Source organism: Erythrolamprus reginae, chromosome 3, assembly GCF_031021105.1.
Source record: "Erythrolamprus reginae isolate rEryReg1 chromosome 3, rEryReg1.hap1, whole genome shotgun sequence".
Classification (NCBI taxonomy): Eukaryota; Metazoa; Chordata; class Lepidosauria; order Squamata; family Dipsadidae; genus Erythrolamprus; species Erythrolamprus reginae.
Window position 1 is genome coordinate 142,931,280 of NC_091952.1, and position 27,462 is coordinate 142,958,741.

The 27,462-nt window shown below is 46.1% G+C and overlaps 1 protein-coding gene across 9 annotated transcripts in view; it reads right to left on the reverse strand.

Annotated features, from left to right (window-relative positions):
- The window catches only part of PCDH1 (protocadherin 1), a 434,444-nt gene that overhangs the window by 373,718 nt on the left and 33,264 nt on the right, over window positions 1-27,462 (reverse strand). Inside the window, exon 1 of one of the 9 annotated variants that reach the window (XM_070746891.1) lies at window positions 22,230-22,284. The exons of the other annotated variants lie outside the window; for them this stretch is intronic. The gene's annotated coding sequence lies outside the window, so the exon portion shown is untranslated. Of the gene's footprint in view, window positions 1-22,229; window positions 22,285-27,462 lie in introns of those variants that run through there. 9 annotated transcript variants of the gene reach the window in all.

Sequence of the window (27,462 nt, forward strand, 5' to 3'; positions counted from 1 at the left end):
TGTTTGCCCTGGAAGGCGAAAACGTAGGAATTGCCTGTGGCCCTTAGCAATAGGGATGTAGAGGTAGGCTTCCGTCAGATCCAAAGAGACCATAAAGTCTCCTGGATGGATAGAGGCTAGAATGGATGACAAGGAATGCATCTCAAATTTCCTATATTTAATGAACTGGTTTAAACTTTTGAGGTCTAGGAAGACCCTCCATTCTCTAGACGTCTTAGGGACCATGAAGAGGATGGAGTAGAAGCCAAGACCTCTTTGGGAAGAGGAAACTGGTTGAATAGCCCTGATATCCAACAGAAGTTGAATAGCTTCCTTCATTCCGAGATAAAATGGAGAAGATCTGGGGGATGGGCATGAAATGAAACATTTAGGAGGCATGAGATTAAACTCCAACTGGAGTCCCCATTCCCAGAGCTGTTGAAGCCATAAGAGAATAGCTCTAGAGAAGAAAGATGCTGATGCTGCACTCCTGATAGCCCAGGTACAGAGCAAGAGGGGGAGAGATAGAGAAAGAGAGAGAAGGAAAGAAAGAGATGAGAGAGGGAGGAAGAGAGTGTGAGAGAGGAAGAAGCAAGATAGAGAAAGAGATAGAGAAAGAAAGATGAGAAAGGAAGAGAGTGACGTCATCGGGTGGGGAAAATCGCGATATAGCGTTTCGCGAAGATCGAGATCGCGAAAATCGAGGGATCACTGTATCCGCGAAGAAAAACCTTTTGAGCATTGGCTCGATGCGCTTGTCTACGGGTTTTAACACCTCCTCTGCTTCACCAAGCATAGCAGCCGCAGAGTGTAGAGTTTTTACCGGTTCATCAACTTTGGGACAGACAAGAAGGTCTTCATAAGATGGAGAAAGCTTATATAACTACTTGTCTTTAGTTGTGGGATTGAAGCCGAAAGTCGGGTGGTCCCACTGCTTGAGCAGAGCATCTTTGAACAATTTTGGCATGGGGATGACCTTATTGTCTTCCTGTTCCTCCATGAGGTAGGCAGATTTTCCTCATGTGGATCTGTGGGAGGAACAGATGGTTTATCTTGACCAGCTAAGCCTGTGGCAACTCTTGCCTTGAATAAAAGTGATTTGAAGAGCTGGGCTGGAAAAATTTGCCGCAGGAGTTGGAATCTTGATTTGTGATTTCTCGTCCTCTGACAAGCGTTGGAATGGGTCATCCTTGTCCTCTATGTCCATATCATCATTCTCATCCTGAGAGGAATCCGAGTCTTCATGAACTGGATTCTGTAGGATGAGAAATGTTGTGTTTGGGCTTGGGCTGGCTGCTGCCCCACGTATGCGAGAGATGCATCACAGAGTGATTGCGAAAGCCTGGCTGACAGCCAGGAAAATGTGGCTGACGGCTGAGAGGATGTGGCAGACAGCCCAGGGGACTTGGCAGGCAGCACGTCGGATAGCCTCTCTTCTCTGGATTCGGATGCCGAACAGATAATCAATATGCATAGCCCTACAGCAATGCAACATAGGGCTCAATTAAGGGCTTATCAACGGTGATTATGGTGTCACCTGTGTTTGGGTGTGGTCCACAGAATGAGGGCTTGGTGTGGTTCCCATAATGAGGGCTACAATTACAAAAGGGAACAGAGGCAGAGGCGAACCGTGGATGTTTATCTGTGGGTTTTGTGTGGTTGTTGTTCCCTGCTTTGAAGCCTCTGCTCTGTGCTTTTGGATTGTCAGGCAAGTGGGAGTTGGAAAACCTGAGAGTAGCTGCTGCTATCGTGCCTCGAAAATTCGGAGAACGCCTGGAACATTCCTGCTACGTGAACTTTGTATTTGTTTGCTTTTTCATGAACTTTGTATCTATCTGAATTTTCGCCTCGAACTATGTTTTACTCCTGAAAAATAAGGAGTTTTGTTTTGCCTTTTCTTTTATATTTAATATAGGTTTGCTGCTTAGCAATGCTCGTGTGTGTCTGACCTTCTTTCCTGGACCTTTAATTACCGCCCGAGCCCTGTCAGGCAGAACAAGAAAGAGCTCACGGGCCTAGGGGTGCATGGAGGGGGATGAGAGAGAGAAGGCACATTGATAGCCGAGAGCTTGGCATCAATGGCTTGAGATAAGGCAGAATACATAGATTGAAGCTCTGGAGGAAGGTTAGTAATGGTAACTGGTAAAGGGGGAGATGCCCTGTAGGCCTGGGTTGGGTCTGGCTCGGAGGGATCTTCCATCATAATATCTGGCTCCTCTGGACCTAAGCCCCATAGATTAGGTTGGGGTCTGTTTAGGTTTGGCTCATCCAGAGAAAGCACAGGGACACCAGAGGGAGGCAGTTTAAAAAGTCTCTGGAGGGTCCAGGCTAATGTGCACTTGGGCCTGCACTTTTAAACATTTAGCCGACTTCTCATGCATCCTTTGTAGAGCTTGGTTCCTTCTCTTCTCAGCCCTGGTGGGTCTAGCCATTATAGGGGCTCCCGAGGAAGAGGAGGAAGAGGCCTGGGGGTATTTTCAATTAAGCATCAGTAGGCCTAACCTCTCTGGGACCTTTAGAAGTGCCTCTCTTGGGAAACGAAGTCATGGCCTGAACAAATTACAGGTACAAGACTTGAGCCAAAACCTAGATGGGAGAAGCTCTCTAGGGCAACGTTCCCAAGAGGAAGGGGGCCCTGCGCCCAGGAGTGTCTGCAACTCAAAGTCAATCTGGTCGGTACCAGAGTTCATGCCAGTGAGTACAGAGGGGCAGGCCTCGCTAACCTTAATAAAGTAAATCAAGGCACACTGGTTTGGAGGCTTAGCCAGGGAGAAAAAGCCTGAGGATCTCATAGCTTACTCCAGAGCCAAGCATCAGACTTAATGGCGCCAGGCGGGACGCGTGTAGGCAATCCGCAAGTGCCGGAATTACTGGGCGCTGAGGGCATCCGCGCCAAAATAAACCGCTCCGACGTTTTTTTGCAAATGGAGGGAAGGTTTAAGTCCGGGGGACAATCAAGGGAAACTTGCTAAACAATCCCACACCGCAGGAGAAACCCCCCCCCCCTTTTTAACAGTTCCTTAGCTTGCCGGTATACCTCCTGGCCGATTAGATTTTGTTAACAAAATACAATCCAGCAGCAGCGTGAGCAGGGCGCTTTGGAAAAAGCAGCAATAGCCATGCCGCAGATTCTCCCTCGGTGCCGAGCCCTGTAAGGCTCGCGCGAAAACCAGGCAAGCTTGAAGTAAAAAGGCAATTGGAAATTTTACTTATCTGATTGAAGAAGGAACGAAGGGAAGGTGTTTTAGAGAGGAGCGAGCCACCCCAATGTCCTGCTGGATCGCAGGACTGAGTAAATTCTGGGGAAGAGGTGGATCCAGCAGGCTTTTTAAAGACTAGGCTTGGTCCTCGATGGATTGGACAGCAAGCAACCCACATGACTGCTGGACCCGCTCATTCAGTACGGAGAATCAATGGTGTTGATATGTAATAATAGAAATTAAATAGATTTAATTGATACAATTTGGTTTCCTTTCTTTTCTTGGGAATGACATGGTTATGATAATATCTTATAAGATTTGGATAATAGAGTATGGATAATTAATATTTAAGATTAAATAACTTTTATTTTTGAAGGGCAATTAGTATATGATAAGGGTAAAGATTTTTTAAAGAGGTAAATAAGGATGTATGACAATTGAAAATAATCACTTTGGCCTAAATGTAATAAACTTTAATAGATAAATGAAAGCAAAGAGATGAGATGTAATTGCAAATAGTATTGTAAGTTTGTATAATGATATTGAAAACGTTTATATGAAAGTTTTCCAGGTGATAAAAGTAAAGGAGGCAGCATATTGTTGGATGATAAATACTGAATATAAATATAAATTCATTGTATTGTATTGAAGGTATATGATATTGCACTGTTTAAAAGTGGAGAAAAACAAAAACCGTTTACCTTTATAAATTATCTTTGTATTATCTCTAATTTATCTCTTAGGTAAAAACCCGTTTTTTGAATGAATTCATTTAACAACAATCTTTTAAAACCATTATTGAAGCAAAAATTTTATAATCTACATTCAATAATAAAATTAGTCTATAATTTTTAACTTGTTGTAAGTTTGCATCTTCCTTAGGTACGAGTGTAACATACGCTTATTCGAGTTGGAAGGGACCTTGTAGGCCAGTGATTGTTCTGGTTTCTGGTAGAACTTTAGCTATTAAAAATAACTCTTACTAAATGCAGTATTTCATAAACAAAGAAACTCCATTTTTATGCTCTTCACTTCCGTATTCAAAATGCAGTTCAGACTAGCAAATTCCTTTTCTCCCGTTATCTCTCTTAATTACATTCCACATACATTCCTCCCAGCCTCCGCCGTCTCCCAAGATTTATGTACTCACAGCAGGATTCAAAAGCAGCAGGAATGACTGTAAAATAACACAGAATGAACTTGCTCACTCGGGAGCTGGACAGAAACACAATTCATTTTAGCACTACAACATTGAAACTCCATCCTTCTTCCCCACTGGCCCCCTGACGTACCAAATACACCACTCCAGTATTTAACACATTCCTCCCCTTAATATCTTTTTCCGAACACCTGTTCCTTGCGTTTTTGGACCCTTCTGAATTGAGGACTGACCCAGCAAACGTCTGTTTCTTCCTCACTAGATTCTGGACTCATAATAACATCCTGTGGCTGGCCTCTCACCTGTTCTAATATCTGTAACCCAGGGCCTACCACTAATTCATAAACACTATCTGTATCAGAGTCCTCAAGCTCTTCATCATCCTCCAACTGACCAGGAGTATGTATATCAGTGATGGCGAACCCTTTTTTCCTCAGGTGCCAAAAAAGTATGGGCATGCGCTCTCACATATACGCAAGTGCCCACATCCATAATGCAATGCCTAGGGAGGGCGAAAACAGTTTCTCTCGCCTCCCAGAGGCTCTCTGGAGGCTGGAAACGGACTGTTTCCCAACTTCTAGTGGGCCCAGTAGGCTCATATTTCGCCCTCCCCAGGCTCCTAAGACTTCTCTGGAGCCAGGTAGGGTAAAAACGTCCTCCCAGAGCCTCTGTGTGAGCCAAAAATCAGCTGGTTAGGACACACATGCATGTTGGAGCTGAGCTAGGGCAATGGCTCACCTGCCAGCAGATATGGCTCCGCGTGCCACTTCTGGCACCCATGCCATAGGTTCGCCATCACTGTTGTCCAATCCTACCCCCCCCCCAAGTAGGAGTCCTTACACCATTTTGGACAAATGGCAGTCCAATCTCCCTTTGAAAGACTCAAGCTGTCAAAGACTCTGCAGGCAAGCTGTTCCACTTGTTGATCGCTCTCATTGTCAGAAAGTTCCTCCTTATTTCCAGGTTGAATCTCTCTTTGGTCAGCTTCCATCCATTATTCTGTTTGCCCCTCTGGCGCTTTGAAGGGCCAGACAAGCCTGACCCCCTCCTTTCTGTGGTAGCCCCTCAAGTATTGGAACATTATCAAGTCATCCCTGGTCCTTCTCTTCGCCAGACTGGTCATGCTCAGTTCCTACAACTACTCTTCGTATGTTTTACTTTCCAGTCTCCTTATTATTCTGGTTAACCTCTTCTGCACTTTCTCCAGAGTTTCAATGTCTTTTTTTTTAATGTGGTGACCAAAACTGCAGTGCTCTAGGTGTGGTCTAACTAAGGCTTCATAGTGGTATTAGTACCTCCCTAGTCCTAGATTGTATTCCTCTGTTAATGCAAATTAGGATTGCATTAGCTTTTTTTGGCTCCTGCTACATATTGCTGGCTCATATTTAGTTGGTTGTCCACTAAGACTCCAAGATCTCTCTCACACAGTGAATTAATTTAGCAACTCAGTCATGTCATATTATCATCATCGTCATCATGGTTCATTGGTTCATTCAGCCAAATGTTCAGACTCAATTGGCACTTTGCACTTTGCCTACCTACTAGGTCCTTTCCAAGGATTTGGTGGGGAAGGCAGATGTGGATGTTTGATGGTATTATAGATGTTGTTGTTGTTGTTATTTATTAGATTTGTATGCCGCCCCTCTCCCTCTCCGAAGACTGTTGCATGATGTAAGCTATTCTGAGTCAAAAGTGTCATTTACTATTGGATTAGTGGTGAATTTTTCAATGCAGATGATGTTCAAATGGTGCTACAGTGATTTAGAGATTGCACCCAAGGCACTAACTATTGGAACTACCTTTGTAGTCCTACTTTTGCCACAGTTGTTCTATTTCTATTTTTAGGTCTTTGTATTTTGTTAACCTCTCCATTCTTTCCTTTCTATTCTGCTATCTCTAGATACTACCATATCCACTATTATCTAGACTTTTTTGTCTTTCTTATTAACAGTTGTTATTCTAAGGTGTTATGTGGCAGCTGCTCGTCTATTTGAATTCTCAAGCCCCAGAGCACTTTAGCTTCTTCGTTTTCTATTATTTTCTCTATTTTATGGTCCCACCAGTTCTTCCTTGCAGGCAAATTATATTTCTTGCAGATCTTCTAAAGCACCATAGTTGCTATTTTGTCTTGTCAACCTGTGCGATCTTCTTGCAGCAGCTAACCAGAAGCTTGTTTCTTCAGCTTCTTTGGATAGGTGGCACTTACTGTTTTTGCTGTCTTCTCCATTCTGGCTTTCTGTGCATTTGTTCTTAAAGCTTGGTCTTGTGTAGCCAGAATTATCTCCTCAGTCTCTTTCTTTAAATTTCCTGCTCTTAATCATTGCCAGTTCTTATTATCTGCTTTCCCTGCTATTTTTAATGTACTGGCCATTTACTGGTTTATCTTCCCAGGCCTAAAAGAAAGACCAAGTGTTTTACATTCGGCCTTTCTTGTAGGGCAGCCTGGTGTCTCCACTAGTCAGTAAGTCTTCCTGGTATACAGGTAGTTCTCAACTTACAATCACAATTGAGCACAAAGCTTCTGTTATTAACCAAAACAGTTGTTAAGTAAGTATTGCAACTTTTCTTGCCAGAGTTGTTAAGTGAATCACTACAGTTGTGAAGTTAGTAACATGGTTAAGTGAATTTCGCTTCCCTGTTGACTTTCATTGTCAGGAGGTCACAAAAGGTGATTACATGATCCTGGGATACTAGAACCATTATAAACATGAGCTAGTTGCCAAACATCTGAATTTTGATGATGTAACCATGGGAAGGCTGCAATGGTCCTAAGTGTGAAAAATGGCCATAGGTCACTTTTTTCAATGCCATTGTAAATTTGAAATTACTAAACAAATATAGGCCAAGGACTACCTATACTAGCTTCAGCGCATCATCTTAACTGTCCTTATTCTTTCAATGCCCTTTTTTCTTCTTCATCCATCTGATGTACTTGCAGCATTTGACACCCACCAATTTTCCTTGGTGTATGCCTGATAGTATTACAAATATCACTGCAAGATATAAGCTGTTCTAAGTAAAGCCACCTTTTAAATTGACTGATGATGAATTTGTCAATCCTGCACGATATGCAGAAACTTTCATAGTTGAACTTCTAAAACATGTGAAAGGAGTCAAAACAATATGTGTTTTGTAATGCAGTTTGAGGTTTCTTGTTTTGAAAATGATCTTCAAGATTATTCACCTTTTTTCTATCTACTTCGTATTTATTGATTTAAGCAATTCCTTGTCAAAACACAGAACTTTCGGAACACAGAGAAAGAGGAGAGAAAACTAGTGCTCTTTTACAGTTTGTATTTTTTTAATTCAAGGAGGAGGGACAGATATTACTGGCTGTAAGGGACAATTTTATTGGCTGATTGTATTTTAGCACAGACCACTCACACATTAGGCTGGAGTGGGACTAGACTGGGAAGTATAAAAAGGTGGGAAAAGCCATTTTAAATTGCACTTTCAGAACACAGAGAAAGAGGAGAGAAAACTAGTGGCCCGCGCACCTGGCGGCGCGCGAATCATATAACTATAAACCAAAATCAGCAAAGTTTGGTAGCAATAGGGGTTGATTTTCTTGCTAAGTACTTGTATTTCAATACATTGTTAAGATAACTGGCTTGGTGCAGGGTAACACTTGTTTGGCTGTTGTGTTCTGTAGTACCTTGTGGAACTTGGGGTGCTGCCCTCTTTGCATAAGGACATCTAGTTTATATGGTGAGATCTCTAGATTGCAGTCCTTAGTTTGTAGCTTACAGGCAGAAGTGGAAAGATTGTCCCAGCCACGTACTGTAATGCAGCCATGTGTGCAGCCTCCACTTCCACAGCACCCCCCGAGGAGGAGGGCTGTGTGGACAACTGTTGGTTCAGGAAGATTACATGCAGTTGAGCAAAAACATAGCAATTTTGGTCTCTCTGTATCCAATTCCTATAATGTTCTTGCGGATTTAAATAGTAAGGATGCTGTAGGTATTAGCAAGGCCCCTCAGGCAGAGAATGAGGGGATGTTCAAAGGAGAAGTTGTTGTAAATGAGGTGCATAGTGTCACCAAAGCATCAAGTGCAGTTAGTAGAAATAAAAAGAGGACACATTTTCTTGTGGGTGACTCGATTGTTAGAGGTGTTGATTTGGGACAGAGTAAGGATGTGGTGAAGGTGATGAGGTGTCTACCAGGAGCCACTGCCAGCAGGGACAGGACGTGGATTACAAACATTGTCAAGGCTGTGAGTAAAGGTAATAACGTTGATGTGGTGGTGCATCTTGGCACAAATGATTTGTCCCAGAGAAATGTTAATGTAGTAAAAAGAGATTTCCAATGTCTAAGCGTGGAGCTGGGTAAAACAACTGATTCAGTGACTTTCTCAGAGGTGTTACCGGTTTGTGGCCAGGAGGATAAAACAACTTGTATCAGAGAGTTTAATGTGTGGTTAAGGCAGTGGTGTAAAGCTGAAGGTTTTGGCTATGTATGTCATGATGTCAGTAGGTGGTCTAATAGGGAGTTGTATAAGAGGGATGGTTTGGTGCTTGGTGAGGAATTCAGAACTTTTTTGGACAGGCATTTAAACTAGGTAAAGGGGACAGAGATGTAACAGATGTGGATGATTTCTGTCCCCGACCAATGAGGATAAATCAGTTTCTGGAAGCTTATGAAAAGGGAGCTGTAAATAAAATAGATGTAGTTGTTGATGATAAGGGGCAAACTAATAATGAAAATAATGTTCTTCGGGTAATGTGCACAAATGCTCGAAGCTTGAGCGACAAGCTCTGTGAATTAATGGCCATAATATCTAGAGATAATTTGGATCTGGTTGCCATAACTGAGACATGGTTTAAAGATTCTAATGAATGGGAAATATGCATACCAGGATATACATTGTATAGGAAGGATAGAATGGAGAGAAGGGGAGGTGGAGTAGCCATTTAGGTTAAAGCAAGTCCAAAAAACAATACTAATTCAAAATACATGTAAATATCTGGAGACCCTCTGGATTTGCATGCAAAATAAAGACGGTTCTGTCATTAGAATTGGGGTGATCCTCCAGGGCAATCTGAGGAACATGACAACAAGATTTGCGGTTCCGGGTTGAGCGGTGTGGAGATGGTGGCGCTAGACCCCGTAGAGCCCCATGGTTCAACGAGGAGCTCCGGGAGTTGAAACGCCAAAAGAGACGTCTAGAGAAGCGATGGAGGAAGAGTAGGTCTGAATCTGATCGAACACTTGTAAGAGCTTTTATTAAGACTTACAAAGTGGCGCTCAAGGCGGCAAGATGCGCGTACCATGCCGCCTTGATTGCATCAGCGGAATCCCGCCCGGCCGCTCTGTTTAGGGTGACCCGCTCCCTTCTTAACCAGGGGGGAGTTGGGGAGCCCTTGCAGAGTAGTGCCGAGGAGTTTAACACGTTTTTCGCTGATAAAGTCGCTCAGATCCGGGCCGACCTCGACTCCAATTGTAAAACAGTGTCGACTGACAACGAGTCAGTCGAGGTGACTGGGGCACGTACTTGTCCACCTGTCTGGGAAGAGTTTGATCTGGTGACACCTGATGAAGTGGACAAGGCCATTGGAGCTGTGAGTTCCGCCACCTGCTTACTGGATCCGTGTCCCTCCTGGTTGGTCTCGGCCAGCAGGGAGGTGACACGGAGCTGGGCCCAGGAGATTACCAACGCTTCCTTGGGGAGGGGAGTCTTTCCATCACTCTATAAAGAAGCGCTTGTGCGCCCCCTCCTCAAGAAGCCCTCCCTGGACCCAGCCGTACTTAACAACTATCGTCCAGTCTCCAACCTTCCCTTTATGGGGAAGGTTGTCGAGAAGGTGGTGGCACTCCAGCTCCAGCGGTCCTTGGAAGAAGCTGATTATCTAGGTCCCCAGCAGTCGGGTTTCAGGCCCGGTTACAGCACGGAAACCGCTTTGGTCGCGTTGATGGATGATCTCTGGCGGGCCCGGGACAGGGGTTTATCCTCTGTCCTGGTGCTCCTCGATCTCTCAGCGGCTTTCGATACCATCGACCATGGTATCCTTCTGCACCGGTTGGAGGGGTTGGGGGTGGGAGGCACTGTGCTCCAGTGGTTCTCCTCCTACCTCTCTGGCCGGTCGCAGTCGGTGTTAGTGGGGGGTCAGAGGTCGGCTCCGAGGTTTCTCCCTTGTGGGGTGCCTCAGGGGTCGGTCCTCTCCCCCTTGCTATTTAACATCTACATGAAACCGCTGGGTGAGATCATCCAAGGACATGGGGTGAGGTATCATCAATATGCCGATGATACCCAGCTTTACATCTCCACCCCATGCCCAGTCAACGAAGCGGTGGAAGTGATGTGCCGGTGCCTGGAGGCTGTTGGGGCCTGGATGGGTGTCAACAGACTCAAACTCAACCCGGATAAGACGGAGTGGCTGTGGGTTCTGCCTCCCAAGGACAATCCCATCTGTCCGTCCATCACCCTGGGGGGGGAATTATTGAACCCCTCAGAGAGGGTCCGCAACTTGGGCGTCCTCCTCGATCCACAGCTCACATTAGAAAACCATCTCTCAGCTGTGGCGAGGGGGGCGTTTGCCCAGGTTCGCCTGGTGCACCAGTTGCGGCCCTAACTGGACCGGGACTCATTGCTCACAGTCACTCATGCCCTCATCACCTCGAGGTTCGACTACTGTAATGCTCTCTACATGGGGCTACCTTTGAAAAGTGTTCGGAAACTTCAGATCGTGCAGAATGCAGCTGCGAGAGCAGTCATGGGCTTACCCAGGTATGCCCATGTTTCACCATCACTCCGCAGTCTGCATTGGCTGCTGATCAATTTCCGGTCACAATTCAAAGTGTTGGTTATGACCTTTAAAGCCCTTCATGGCACTGGACCAGAATATCTCCGAGACCGCCTACTGCCGCATGAATCCCAGCGACCAATTAGGTCCCACAGAGTGGGCCTTCTCCAGGTCCCGTCAACTAAACAATGTCGGTTGGCGGGCCCCAGGGGAAGAGCCTTCTCTGTGGCGGCACCGAGTCTCTGGAACCAACTCCCCCCAGAGATTAGAACTGCCCCTGCTCTCCCTGCCTTCCGTAAACTCCTTAAAACCCACCTCTGCCGTCAGGCATGGGGGAACTGAAACACCTCCCCCGGGCATGTTTAATTTATGCATGGTATGTTTGTGTGTGCGTCTGTTAGTTTATGGGGTTCTTTTAAAGCTTGTATAAATTTTAAAGTTTTCTGATTATTTATGATTTGTTCTATTCTGTTGTGAGCCGCCCCGAGTCTTCGGAGAGGGGCGGCATACAAATCTAAATAATAAATAAATAAATAAAGATGGTCATCCAAGGGCATGGGGTGAGGTATCATCAGTACACTGACGATACCCAGCTTTACATCTCCACTCTATGTCCAATCAACGAAGCAGTGGAAGTGATGTGCCGGTGTCTGGAGGCCGTTGGGGCCTGGATGGGTGCCAACAGACTCAAACTCAACCCTGGTAAGACGGAGTGGCTGTGGGTTTTGCCTCCCAAGGACAATCCCACCTGTCCGTCCATCACCCTGGGGGGGGAATGATTGACCCCCTCGGAGAGGGTCCGCAACTTGGGCATCCTCCTCGATCCACAGCTCACATTAGAGAAACATCTTTCAGCTGTGGCGAGGGGGACGTTTGCCCAGGTTCGCCTGGTGCACCAGTTGCGGCCCTATTTGGACCGGGACTCACTACTCACAGTCACTCATGCCCTCATCACTTCGAGGTTCGACTACTGTAATGGTCTCTACATGGGGCTACCTTTGAAAAGTGTTCGGAAACTTCAGATCGTGCAGAATGCAGCTGCGAGAGCAGTCATTGGCTTCCCTAGGTATGCCCATGTTAAACCAACACTCCGCAGTCTGCATTGGTTGCCGATCAATTTCCGGTCACAATTCAAAGTGTTGGTTATGATCTTTAAAGCCCTTCATGGCATCGGACCATAATATCTCCGAGACCGCCTTCTGCCGCACGAATCCCAGAGACCGATTAGGTCCCACAGAGTGGGCCTTCTCCGGATCCCATCAACTAAACAATGTCGGTTGGTGGGCCCCAGGGGAAGAGCTTTCTCTGTGGCGGCCCCGACTCTCTGGAACCAGCTCCCCCCAGAGATTAGAACTGCCTCTACCCTCCTCGCCTTTCGCAAACTCCTTAAAACCCACCTTTGTTGCCAGGCATGGGGGAACTGAGATATCTCCCCCGGGCCTATACAATTTATGTATGGTATGCTTGTGTGTATGTCTGTTTAATAATGGGTTTTTAAAAATATTTTAAATTGTAAATTATTAGATTTGTTATAAACTGTTTTTATTGTGTTGTGAGCCGCCCCGAGTCTACGGAAAGGGGCGGCATACAAATCAAATAAATAAATAAATAAATTGTGGATGAAATTACCCTAATGGCAGTAAAGGGAGATATTGTGGTTATGGGTGATTTCAACATGCCTGATGTTGACTGGAATATCCCCAGTGCCCTTACATGCAAAAGTAAGAATATAATAGAGGCCTTTACAGGAGCAGCTCTGGCACAGCTAGTTAAGACACCAACTACAGGGGAAAATATTCTAGATTTAGTTTTTACGAATGGGAATTGGGTTTCAGAGGTCAAGGTGGGAGAAAATTTAGGTTGCAGTGACCATCTATGTTTGTGGTTTGATGTAAAAACTGATTGTGAGCAATCCTATACTGCAACCAAAGTATTGGATTTCAGAAAAACAAATTTTAATGCAATGGGGGAATATTTAAATAATGAATTAAAGGGGAGGGATAAAATGGCAGGAGCGAGCACCCAGTGGACTGTATTAAAAAGGCCATCTTAAAAGCCACAGGACTGTATGTAAAACAAATAACTAAAGGTAAAAGGAAGAAGAAACCGCTATGGTTTAGCAATGATGTAAGGGCTATAGTCAATGAAAAAAAGGCTGCCTATAGGAGGTATAAAGAGTCTGGAAGTATAGAGGAGGCGAAACAGATAATATATGCTGCTAAAGCCTCCAAAGAGGAAGAAATTGCAAGATCTGTAAAGAAGGGTGATAAAACCTTCTTCAGATATATTAGTGATAGGAAGAAGAAAAACTGAAGCATCACGAAGCTTAGTACCGGGAATAATACATGCATTGATGGGAATAAGGAGATCGCTGACCATTTCAATAGCTACTTCTGTTCAGTTTTCTCAAAAGACACCTTACAAAATAATACTATAGAGGGATATAGCATTGCTTCCAGCTGTACGGATTCAGCTCCAGTGATCTTAGAAGCCGATGTCTTAGAAGAACTTGAACAATTAAAGATAAATAAGGCAATGGGTCCAGATGGCATCCACCCCAGAGTTCTTAAAAAACTCAGTTATGTCATTGCTACCCCCCTGACTGATTTGTTTAACCAATCCCTGTTAATAGGAGATGTTCCTGAGGATTGGAGAATGGCCAGTGTTGTGCCTATCCACAAGAAGGGCAGTAGAGAAGAAGCTAGTAACTACAGGCCAGTTAGCTTGACATCAGTTATAGTTAAAATGATGGAGACTCTACTCAAAAAGAGGATAAATCAGCACCTAAAAAACAATAACTTATTGGACCCAAATCAGCATGGCTTTACTGAAGGCAAATCATGTCAGACTAATCTCATTGATTTCTTTGACTATGTCACAAAGATGTTGGATGGGGGTGGTGCCGTGGATATTGCCTATCTGGACTTCAGCAAAGCTTTTGATACGGTTCAACATAAAGAGCTGATAGATAAATTAGTGAAGATTGGACTTAATCCCTGGATAGTTCGGTGGATTTCAAGCTGGCTGAAGCATAGACATCAGAGAGTTATTGTTAATGTCAAGTATTCTGAGCAGAGACAGGTTACAAGCGGTGTGCCACAAGGGTCTGTTCTGGGTCCTATTCTTTTTAATATGTTTGTGAGTGACATAGGGGAAGGTTTGGTAGGGAAGGTTTGCCTATTTGCCGATGACTCTAAAGTGTGCAATAGGGTTGATATTCCTGGAGGGGTCTGTAATATGGTAAATGATTTAGCTTTACTAGATAAATGGTCAAAGCAATGGAAACTGCAGTTTAATGTTTCCAAATGTAAAATAATGCACTTGGGGAAAAGGAATCCTCAATCTGAGTATTGCATTGGCAATTCTGTGTTAGCAAAAACTTCAGAAGAGAAGGATTTAGTGGTAGTGATTTCTGACAGTCTCAAAATGTGTGAGCAGTGTGGTCGGGCGGTAGGAAAAGCAAGTAGGATGCTTGGCTGCATAGCTAGAGGTATAACAAGCAGGAAGCCCCTTATATAGAGCGCTGGTGAGACCACATTTGGAATACTGTGTTCAGTTCTGGAGACCTCACCTACAAAAAGATATTGACAAAATTGAACGGGTCCAAAGACGGGCTACAAGAATGGTGGAAGGTCTTAAGCATAAAACGTATCAGGAAAGACTTAATGAACTCAATCTGTATAGTCTGGAGGACAGAAGGAAAAGGGGGGACATGATCGAAACATTTAAATATGTTAAAGGGTTAAATAAGGTTCAGGAGGGAAGTGTTTTTAATAGGAAAGTGAACACAAGAACAAGGGGACACAATCTGAAGTTAGTTGGGGGAAAGATTAAAGGCAACATGAGAAAATATTATTTTACTGAAAGAGTAGTAGATCCTTGGAACAAACTTCCAGCAGACGTGGTTGGTAAATCCACAGTAACTGAATTTAAACATGCCTGGGATAAACATATATCCATTGTAAGATAAAATAAAGGAAATAGTATAAGGGCAGACTAGATGGACCATGAGGTCTTTTTCTGCCGTCAGTCTTCTATGTTTCTAAAAATGATGAAATAGATCCTGAAATAAAATCATTGTAGCTCTCCTCTCTTCAGAAGGTAAAGCTGATATTTTCTTGACGACAAACTTTGATAAAGCATTGATTTTGTAACATAGAGTAGATTAAGTATTAAAAAACAAGACACACACACATACCATTCATAAATTATATAGGCCAGGGGGAGATGTCTCAGTTCCCCCATGCCTGACGGCAGAGGTGGGTTTTAAGGTGTTTGCGTAAGGCAAGTAGTGTGGGGGCAATCCTAATCTCTGGGGGGAGCTGGTTCCAGAGGGTCGGGGCGACCACAAAGAAGGCTCTTCCCCTGGGTCCCACCAGACGACATTGTTTAGTCGACGGGACCCGGAGAAGGCCAACTTTGTGGGACCGGAAACTGATCGGCAACGAATGCAGACTGCGGAGCGTTGGAGTAACATGGGCATACCTAGGGAAGCCCATGATTGCTCTCTTAGGTGCATTCTGCACGATCTGAAGTTTCCGAACGCTTTTGAAAGGTAGCCCCATGTAGTGTGTGTTACAGTAGTCGAACCTTGAGGTAGTAAGGGCATGAGTGACTGTGAGCAGTGACTCCCGGTCCAGATAGGGCTGCAACTGGTGCACCAGGCGAACCTGGGCAAACGGCCACCTCGCCACAGCTGAAAGATATTTCTCTAATGTAAGCTGTGGATCAAGGAGGACGCCCAAGTTGCGGACCCTCTGTGAGGGGGTCAGTAATTCCCTCCCAGGGTAATGGACGGACAGATGGAATTGTCCTTGGGAGGCAAAACCCACAGCCACTCCGTCTTATCAGGGTTGAGTTTGAGTCTGTTGACACCCATCCAGACCCCAACAACCTCCAGGCACCGGCACATCACTTCCACTGCTTTGTTGACTGGACATGGGGTGGAGATGTACAACTGGGTATCATCAGTGTACTGATGATACCTCACCCCATGCCCTTGGATGATCTCACCCAGCGCTTTCATGTAGATATTAAATAGTAGGGGGGAGAGGATCGACCCCTGAGGCACCCCACAAGGGAGAGACCTAGAGGTCAACCTCTGAACCCCACTAACACCGACTGCGACTGACCGGAGAGGTAGGAGGAGAACCACTGAAGAACAGTGCCTCCCACCCCCAACCCCTCCAGCCGGCGCAGAAGGATACCATGGTCGATGGTATTGAAAGCCGCTGAGAGGTCAAGAAGCACCAGGACAGAGCATAAACCCGTGTCCCAGGCCCGCCAGAGATCATCCATCAATGTGACCAAAGCAATTTCCGTGCTGTAACCGGGCCTGAAACCCAACTGTTGAGGGCCTAGACAAGTTGCATACCTTTTCTCCTTCAGTAATTCACCATTTTGTTTCCTGTTCATTATTATTTATTTAATTCTAGTGATTTTGAAATTTTGAAAGTATTAAAGGTATTTTTGAATTTCAAAGATGTCAAAAAACTTATTTTTGTCTTGCTTTTCTGATCATTTTTGCTTACAGGTTTGCTTCTTTTTTTTGTTGCTGAAGTTTGTCCTTTGTTGCACCTGTTAAACTTCTGTTCCAAAAAGCAAAATTGTTGTAATCTCTCACTTTTTTTCTCTATAAACCTGCATTGTTTTCAGACAAAAGGACCATTGAACTTACCTGAATGGTCTTTTCAATTCACTGCAAGGAGAGTCCAATGTGGGTAATTCTCCAGTCTGATTGGAAGGGACTGAGTTTAATTTAAATATAAGGCAGGCACCGCCCCCTAGCCCTCCAGTCTAATCTAAAATGAAGGAGCAGTAAATCAAGAAACAATTTTTATTGAACAAGAAACGAAAGTAAACTTTATGTCTATAAAAACCTTGAACGAAACAGTGGCCCTGGTCCCAGAGCTGGATGGGTTTGGACTCTCCTTGCAGTGCATCGAGAAGACCGTTCAGGTAAGTTCAATGGTCCTTCTCCAATGCACTTGCAAGGAGAGTCCAATGTGGGATATACCCAAGCTTTAATTAGAGGGAGGGAGAAGGCTGGACCAGGGGTGCTGGAGATGAGCACACCCTTTGTAGTACCCGCCTCCCAAAGGCCGCTTCCAATGAAGCAAATGAGTCAATTCAATAGTGTCTAATGAATGTAGATGAAGCTGACCACGTGGCTGCCCTGAAAATGTCTTCCAGAGACGCTTGGGTCATCCAAGCAGCCAATGTGGCAGCGCTGCGGATCGAGTGTCCTGTTATTCCTTATGGAATTTGCTGACCCTCTGCCCTATATGCTTCTGCTATGCAGTCTCGCAGCCAACGGCTGATGGTCTGTGATGAGACTTTGATACCCATGGCTCGTGTTGAGAAGGACATAAATAATGCTTCCGAAGTTCTGAAGGGCTGTGTTCTGCAAACGTAGATTTTTAAAGCTCTTCGTATGTCTAGTTTGTGCCACCTCAGTTCTGAAGGGTGAGTTCCATGCATGCAAAAGTCCGGTAAAATTATTTCCTGTGCTCTGTGAAACCAGGAATTTACTTTTGGGACAAACGCTGGGTCCAGTCTTAATACGACCCTATCCGAGTGAAACTGACAAAGGTCTGGCCTGACCGACAATGCTGATATTTCCGAAACTCGCCTGGCCGAGGTAATCGCGACCAGAAATGCGGTTTTAATTGTCAGGAAACGTAGAGGAATTGACCGTATCGGCTCAAAAGGGGGGCCTGTCAAGGCTTGTAAAACTAAAGTCAAATCCCAAGATGGGTATCTATGAACCGTCGGTGGTCTAATGGCCCCTCTTAAAAAGTCTTTAATCCATGGGTGGCATGTAAAGGGGCGGTAGTGGTCCTTCACTATTATGGTGGACAGTGCGGCTACATGTCTACGTAATGTGTTGGGGGCGAGACCTTTTTTCAAGCCTGCTTGAAGCAATGTCAAAACTATGAGAGGAGAAGCTGTCTGTGGATCCACTTCTTGGTATCCACAAAAGTCACAAAAGGCCGACCATGTGGCCTGATAGATGAGTTCGGTGGAAAGTCTGCGAGCGGCTTGCATGGTGGCTATGACCATGTCTGGTAAGAGTTGGCCTCTCAGACGATCCCGCTCAAGTGCCACACGGTCAGTTGCCACCACTGTGGTTTGGGGTGTATCATGGCTCCTTGGCTGAGGGAGAATCGGTGGTCTGGAATCCTCCAGCATGGTGATATGGAGAGGTCCCTCAGATCCACAAACCATATCCGGCGTGGCCAGTATGGAGTCAGCAGTAGTAACTCTGCCTGTTCCTTCAAGATCTTTCGGATCACCTTTTGAATGATGCAGGTTGGTGGAAAGGCATAGAGAAGTCCTGGTGGCCATGGGTGACGTAGCGTATTCACCCCTTCCACTGGAGAGGGGAAGCGGGAAAGGAAGCGCGGGAGTTGCGTGTTGTGGCATGTTGCAAACTGGTCTATCACAGGGCTTCCGAACCAAAAGGTTATTTCCTGGAATATCTTGGGATCCAGGCACCATTCTGCTGAGTCTTGCGACTCAGTCAGTCTGCACAGACGTTCTCTATTCCCGATATATGTTCCGCTGATAGGGAAGCTAGATTGGCTTCTGCCCACCGAAACAGCCTCATCAGCCTCTGGGACCTCGTTCCCCCTTGGCGGTTGATGTGGGAGCGAGTTGAGACATTGTCTGTAAGGATTAAGACGTGTTGACCTTGTATCAGGTGAGCGAAGCTGCGGAGGGCCTGTGAAACTCCTTTGAGTTCTAAATAATTGATGTTTACGCCTTGTAGGTCCCGAGGGTCCCATAGTCCTTGGGCCATCCGTGAGGAGAGGTGGGCTCCCCACCCAGTTAAACTGGCATCTGTCATTACCATCACTGGGGTCTGTCCCAGGAATGATGAACCCCGTTGGATTGCTGGAGATGCCCACCATTGCAGAGACTTCCTTAGTCTGGCATTGAAGGTTATATGTGTGTGGCTGGATTTCCCCTTCTGAAAGGGTAGTAAAAACCATTGTAGTGGGCAAAGATGGTGTCGAGCCTGTGGTAAAATGTCTATGCAGAATACCAGGGTACCCAGAAGTTTTGACAGGAAGGATAGCTGAGGTTGCTGTTGATTTTTTAGCGTCCTTAATAGATTTCAGATATTGGTCTGTCGTTCCTGAGACAAGAAGATCATACCTAAGTTTGTGTCTATGATCGTGTCTAGATGCGCCAGGCGTGTCGTTGGATTCAGGTGGCTCTTGTCCTAGTTGACTGTGAATCCGTGGTTCTGAAGAGTCCTTATGGTTAGTTGCAGGTCTCAACTTGCCTGGTCCGGTGTCTTTGACAGCACAATGATATCGTCTAGGTACGCCATAAGGTGCACCGACTGGTACCTGAGGCTGGCCGTGAGAACGTCCAACAATTTTGTGAACGTCCTTGGAGCTGAGGATAGTCCGAAGGGCATTGCCCTGTATTGGTAATGTGCTCCCTCTAGGCAGAATCTTAAGAATTGTTTGTGAGGTGGATAGATGGGCACGTGAAGATTGACTTCTTTTAGGTCTATGGACGTGAGGAAATCCTTGTGTCATATGGAGGAGAGGATGGATCAGAGTGAATGAATTTTGAACCTCCTGTATTTGACAAAGAGGTTCAATTGGCACAGGTTCAAAATTAACCAGTATCCTCCGGAGGATTTCGGGACCACAAATATGACCAAGTAAAAGCCTTTGCCTCGGTGGCATGGAGGGACTTCCTCTATAGCCTCTATCTCCAGTAGATGGGAGACTTCTTGGTATAACAGAGTTCTCTTCTGAGTGTCTGTTATGAAAGTGCATGGGAGGAAATGGTTTGGTGGAGGATGAAAAAATTCAATCCGCAGGCCCTGAGATACCGTGGCAATTGCCCAAACATCTGAGGACATGGTTTCCCAGGAGCTTGCAAAGTTCTGTAGTCTGCCACCTAAGGGGTAGCTGTTTAATGAGTCATTTGTTCTTTCTGAACCCTCTATTTGCACCTCTGAAGGGGCGACGCCCTTGGTAAGACTTGTTGCGATCTGAAAAGTATGGCCTGTCTGACCAATAGTTCCCCTGATTAAAGGAGCCCTGGAAATATGGCCTCGAACCTTGGGTACTCGTCGAGGAGGGCTCCGAACCAATGGGCTGTTGTCTCTGAAAAGGGGTGAAGCGTCTGTTTTGTCTTTTGTTGGTCTTTGGCATCACTTTTTTCTTGTCTTTATCTTCAATCAGGACCTCCTCCAGGATGTTCCCGAACATTTTTTCCCCTTTAAGTGGTGAAGACGCCAGGCACCACTTCAATTCTACATCCGCCGGCCAGCTGCGAAGCCAAATCAGTCTGCGGGATGACACTGAAGACGCCATGGCTCTGGAGGCGAATTTTGCTGCATCCGCTGAAACTTCTGTGGCCGCCAGAAGCTTGTTTAGGTCTTGACGAAGGTGTCCATCCTCTGGATTCACTCTGGATTGTATTTCTTGAATCCATAAGATGGTGGCCCTATTGAAAAAGGAGGCCATGTTCTCTGCCTTCTTATCCTCTGCCTTTGGGCCCTTCGGTGATTCGGAAGGGACCAGGGCATTAGAAACTAGGCTTGCCACCGGCTTGTCTATGATTGGGAAGCCTAGTAGATTCTCCATCTCTTGGTGAAATGTATAGAATTTGCGGTCTAATTTTGATGACCCTGAGCGGCCGCCGAGTTTTCCCATGGACGTTTTATATTTTCCAGGAATAGCTGGGATGATGGAATGTGTTCCGTCTCCTTCCTGGGCATTACGAATAGTCCTCCGACTAAGGGAGCCATTGCAGAGGCATCTGCTTGCTTCCCCTCCCTGGCCTGATCAATAGTCACTTTAGCTTTATTAAGCAAGACCCTGAACCACTGTTTTCTGAAAGCTGCGCGCGTGCGCGCCCGCACACCCCAAAATACACCCCCACGCAGCCTTTTTCACGGCCGCGCGCTCCCCATCCCCCTGCCAGCCCGCGGGGGGGGAGGCGCCGGCAGCAGAAGGGAAGGGAGCCGCGGCCGCCCCTGCCTCCCCACGGTTCCTCCGGCCCTTCGGCCTTTCGGCGCTGCCCCCCGCCCACCCCCTCTACTCCTCCTGCCTTTCGGCGCGGCTCCTCCCGCACCCGGAACACACACCCTGCCCGTCTCACCTTTGCCGAGAGCACTTTCGTCCCGGGCTCTCGGCAAGGGGGTTGCAGGAGAGACGGGGCAGGCGTACTTTCAGCGGAAGCCGGCGAAGGTGATATTCAATGTCAGGGGCGTGCGGACGGTTGCGTGTGCACCCTATCCTCCTGCTAACTCGCTCGGAATATTCAAAATAAGAAAAGCCTTCGCCGGCGAAGGCTTTTCTTATTTTGAATATTCCGAGCGGGCTAGCAGGGGAATTTGGAGCGCGCGCAAACGCTCGCGCGCCCCCGACATTGAATATCACCTTCGCCGGCCTCCGCTGAGAAGAACAGAGAGAGAACGAGAGAGTGAGAGCAACAGACAGCAAGATAGAAAGTGAGAAAGAGAGAGAGAGAGAAAGGGGGGAGAGAAAGAGATAGCAAGAGAGAGAGAACAAGAGTGTGAGAAAGAAAACAAGAGAGAAAGAGTGAGTGAGAGAGAAAGAAAGAAAATGAGAGAGAAAGTGAGAAAAAGAGAGAGAAAGAGGGGGGAGAGGGAAAGAGAGAGAGAAAGCAAGAGAGAGATGAGAGGAAGGAAGAGATAGAGAGAAATGATAGAAAAAAGGGGAGAAAAGAGAAATGAGAAAATGATTGAGGCAGAGAATGACAGGAAAGAGAGAAAAACAGAGAGAGAAGTGACTCTTGATTTAAAGCATATGGTAAAAGCACTTAAATAATAACAGAAAAAAAACCCAGCCCTCACCTGTTTTTATTAATAGTTATGCTTTTGGTTTTGCTGGTTGATTTAGTTTTAATAGTAATGGATTTTGGTTTTTTTAAATTATTAATTTCTTTTAATAAAAAAGAAGGGATTTTTTCTTATTTATTTATTTTATTCATTTATTCATTCATTCATTCATTTCATTTATCTATTTATTTATTCTTCTATGCCGCCCAGTCCCAAAGGGACTGTCGCTCAGACACTATACTTTTCCGCCCACACCGAAAAAAAATTAGAGGGTACATTGCCCTAAACAGTGACGTTTTTAAAGTCCTGTAAATACCAGTTGTTCCAGCAGCTGCTCATCCCCTGACAAATCATCGTCCGCATCTCTGGTATTGTCCCTAGTAGACATATCCTCCTCCATTGGCCCTGTTAAAGAATGAGTGGCTGGTGCCGTCCAAGGGTCTCTGAATCTATTGGGGGTGGGTACCACTGGTGCGTATTGTATATCCCTGTTGCCAAACCCTGAGAATATGTGTTGGCGATTAGGTCTTGCAGCGCCGAGGGCATATTCTGCCATGTATCTTGAGAAGTCCGCAGGCCAGCTGCCATTGGGGTAAAGGTTGCTGACTGGGTCTGCCCATACTGAGGAAACAGGGTGGCTTGCGAAGGTGGAGGAATACTAGGCCACACGGAGGCCTGTCTGATAGGGTTGTACTTCTCGGGTATTGGAGAAGGCACTGGTTGTATGGGACGTTCAGGGGACCAGTCCCTTTCTGTTGCCGAGCCTACTACCCCTGCGGTAATCATGGGGGAGGCTGGCGGCGGTGTAGGCCCCAAGGCGAGATTGGGTAATGATTGGGCCGCTGTAGGTCCTAGCTGCGTCTGAGTTGCTTTTCAAGGGCCCTTATTCTTTTTTCAGCTTCCCTGAGAAAGGAACTTTGAGAAGATTTGGACCATGTTTTGTCCATTTGGGTCTTCTCCTTTCGGGTACTGGATCTAGTGGCTGAGATAGACCCCTCCCCTGCAAGAGCTGATGGTTCTGCCATTGTACTATTTTCCCCATTTAAGACACTCACGTGCACAGGAACGAAGGGAAGGCTCTGTCAGACACTCGGTCTTTCTCTTGCCCGATTGCACTAAGAAAAGGGGCGAAAGGTCTGTATGCCCTTTCTGAGCCTGCGTGTCTCAAGGGCAGATTTGGAGGCTTTGGCTGTGACGTGGTGATCGGGGAACTATTCTGCTCTACGTCACGCCTTTGCGGCTCAATTCAGGCGTTTTAAAATGGCCGCCGTTCCGTTGCCATGGGAACCGTGTGGAGTCGCCGAGTGCCGGTCAGCTTCTTCCCACTTTTCTGGGGCTTTTTTTAAAAATGGCCGACAGCGTTGACAAGGGAAACAGGCGGGATTGTTAGAGTAACTTCAGCTCCTTCCCGCCCTTTCCAGGACGTTTCAAAATGGCCGGCCCCATTGCCCCGGCAACCCTCGGTCCAGCGCTCTGCACTATCGAGGCTTCCCGCCTCACCGTGTTGCCCAGCCAAGGAGTCAGTGCTGTCTTGCCGGTCCCTGTCTAGAGCTTCCCAGCGGGATGCCTGAAGCCGGCTCCGTATCCTGACCAGATATCTTCGGGCCGTCGCCCCGGTATGTTCGCCAAGGGGGGGCGGACCCCCTCAACGTCAACCGCCTCCTGTTGTCCGAGTGTGACCGCGGAGGTCGGTGACCCGGTCGCTCTCTCTCTGGCCCTTATTACTTAGACCCGAGTGTGGGGCCTGACACAGGAGGAGCGGCAGCCGGGGGGTATGAACCCTATGCTGCATGGAGGGGCCCCTGGCATGGTGGGGGCTTCGTTCCTGAAATAGAAACAGAGGAAAAAGCAATTGTTAGATTATACCTTACTTACAAATACCAATCTAAACATTAAATCGTTGAAGAGTGAGAAACTCAGAATCCCTTTACTGCGACTAAGTTTTTAAGACTGGAGGGCTAGGGGGCGGTGCCCGCCTTATATTTAAATTAAACTCAGTCCCTTCCAATCAGACTGGAGAATTACCCACATTGGACTCTCCTTACAAGTGCATTGGAGAAATACAACCATATCACAAGCATTCAAATCACTAATGCAAAGTTGTATTTTACTCTTCATCATCCCTTTAGGTGACATTAATTAAAGGCTCCTATTTTTTGTTCTCAAATTAACAAAGGGCTCATTGCTGATGGAGGGAGAGCACTGAATTCATCAGAAATTCAGACATGTCTGTTAAGTCTGGTTAGATTCATTCTGTTCTGTTAGACTGTTCTGTTAATTCTGTTAGGCTAGTCCACTTGCTTGGTAAACTCCTTTCTTGGAAACTGGCAGTCTTATATTCCTGCTACAGCAACCTCTGCTTTATTCTACAGCAGTGGTTCTCAACCTGGGGGTCGGGACTCCTTTGGGGGTCGAATGACCATTTCATGGGGGTCGCCTGAGACCCTGGGAAAAGACAAATTTCTCCTGGTATTAGGAACTAAAGCTTCTATTATGGCATCTTGGAACATATTTTTACAATCCGAACAATCAGGCATTTACAGTGGGAGCGTCTCTCTGACCTTCCTGCCAATCAGCTCAAAGCTCTGTTGGGAGAATTGGCGTTAGACTTATGGTTGGGGGTCACCACAACACGAGGAACTGTATTAAGGGGTCGCGGTCTTAGAAAGGTTGAGAACCACTGTTCTACAGGAAGCAATAAGTAATCACTGAATCACACATAAGGCCAATCAGTAATTCTCTGATCACACTTGCAATCAACAGCTATTCATAAAAAGATCTTTTCAGCCCTCACTGCCTCATAATTATCCAGAATGCATAGCTTTTTAGTTCTTCTCTATGGCATGTCTCTTTCACCTATGTTATTTAATAATATAAAAGAGAGGCAGAAACTTATTATTAAGTTTTAAGATTAAGATTTATATGCTTCACTAGAAACAACCTTTTGGTTAAGATGAAAGAATTCAATGTTCATATTTATTATTCCGTGTTTGTTTTTTTAAGCCATTACAGTCAGGTTAGAGAAAGACTTAGAAAATGTCTGCATTAAAAAATCCTCATTCAAAAAAAGTCATTTAAATAAAAAAAATCCTTCTAATCCCATTATTTGTCTCTTTTAATTCTACCTTGAACCTGCTTTTTTGCTGTCTGAGATTTATATTACCCAAGTTCATTAATTGTGGTGGTGGTTAATGTGAATATCAGGATGTCCAAGGGGAAAGCACTTTGAATTTCCCTGACATTTCCCTGTAACTTGCGATCTAGTTAAGGCTCAGTCGTAGATGATGGAGTCATACCAAATGGCTAAGTCTCGGAGAAATATCGGTAGCTGAAGAAGCAAATTGTTGCCACAGTTACGCTCATTTTTGCTTGATTCCGCCAGGCTGCACAATCCAGTTTTTTTTTACATGATTTTCTCCTAACTTTTAAACATTTTAATACAGTGATCCCTCGAGTATCGCGAGGGTTCCGTTCCAAGACCCCTCGCGATAATCGATTTTTCGCAATGTAGGGTTGCAGAAGTAAAAACACCATCTGCGCATGCGCGCCCTTTTTTTTCATGGCCGCACATGCGCAGATGGTGGAGTTTACGTGGGCGGCGGGCGGCACCCAGGGAAGGTTCCTTCGGCCGCCCAGCAGCTGATCTGCTCCGCAGCGCGGCAGCAGCGAGGAGCCGAAGATGGGGTTTCCCCGTTGCCCAGGCAAAGGGGAAACCCCATCTTCGGCTCCTTGCTGCTGCCGCGCTGCGGAGCAGATCAGCTGCTGGGCGGCCGAAGGAATCTTCCCTGGGTCTTCCCGCCGCCCAGGCAAAGGGGAAACCCCAAGATCGCTTGTCGCTTGCCCGTCACCCGCCCGCCCGGCCGCTCGCTTGCCGCTTGCCTGTTCACCCGTTCACCCGCCCGGCTGCTCGCTTGCCGCTTGCCCGTTCACCCGCCCGCCCGCCCGGCTGCTCGCTTGCCGCTTGCCGGTCACCCGCCCACCCAGCCGCTCGCTTGCCGCTTGCCCGGTCACCCGCCCGCCCGGCTGCTCGCTTGCCGCTCGAGAGCAAGAGGGGGAGAGATAGAGAAAGAGAGAGAAGGAAAGAAAGAGATGAGAGAGGGAGGAAGAGAGTGTGAGAGAGGAAGAAGCAAGATAGAGAAAGAGAGAGAGAAAGAAAGATGAGAAAGGAAAGGAGTGACATCATCGGGTGGAAAAATCGCGATATAGCATTTCGCGAAGATTGAGATCGCGAAAATCGAGGGATCGCTGTAGTTTGGTTTTTTCTCCCTGATTTATTCCTTTTTTTCCACAAATTTCTTGATATTTCCCGAACCGCTGATTTCCCTGATAATTCCCTGATTCCCCTGTTTTCCAGGTTTGCTGGACACCCTGGAATATAAACCCAACATTTTAATTTTTTTAGTCCTTAGAACCTGCCATATTCCTACTTCCTACCCATATTTTCAGGCACGCAGTGGCTCAGTGGCTAAGATGCTATGCTTGTCAATCAGAAAGGTCGGAAGTTCGGTGGTTCGAATCTCTAATGCCATGTAACAGCACTAGGAACTCTTAAGAAGAACTTGTTTAAGTCTACGTTCATTGGGTTTTAAAAGCTCTTCAGCTTCCCCTAGAATTGATGTTGAAGAATGCAAGGCTGCTATTGGAGCAAGAATTGCAGACAATTCGTTAGTCACATTAAAGAACATTTTATCTGCTGCTGAAAATGCAGAAGCTGTGAACTAGCACTGGACATTGTTCAAGAAAAGCTGTGGTGCAGGAATGACATCCAATTCAGGTAAGTGTTCAATGAGCATAGGATTGGAGGCAGAAGGAGCTCCTTCCCCTGATGTTTGAGCAGATGTAGATAAACCTGCTGCATTTCTGGCTTTGTATAAGAGTGACTTAAACAAAGCTGGTGGGAAAAGGCCTGCAGAAGTAGGTTCACCTGGCAACAGTCCTTCATCAACTGACAGAGCGGCAGCATCGCACTTACTTTCTTTGAGCACAGAGGCCTGGCTCTCCTCCTCCGAAGAATCTGAGCCATCTTCTCCTCCTCTAAGTGCATGGGATACGGTTACAGTCAGGTGATCTGGAACCAAATTCTGTGGTTGCCTTGGAGGCCATTCCATTTGCTGAAACCCTGCCATATGTTGCTGCAAAGTAGCAGCAATAATCATTTGGATATTTGCAGTATCCATAGGAGTAGCAGAAACAGGTTAAGTCACTGGCAAAGATGTATCTTTATTCAAGGAAGCTGCTCCTCTCCCCACATTATGAATAGAAATGGAGGCTATAGCTGGAGCAGAAGGTCCCAATGCTGAGGCCGTAGGCACAGATGAAGAGTCTCCTTTAGCCGGAATTGTAAAGCCTGCCACTCACCAAACATTGGTGCTGATCAATGAGATCAGAAGTCCTCTTCTATATTAATGGTCCCAGTAGGGAGCTGATGGGTAAGGAGGACCTCCACGCTTTTGCAGTCAGCTTTTGAAGTGCACAATCATGCCTCCGTTCATCACATTCAATGGTTCTGGAGGTCGATTGTGATCTATGGTCCTCAGGAAGCACAGGAT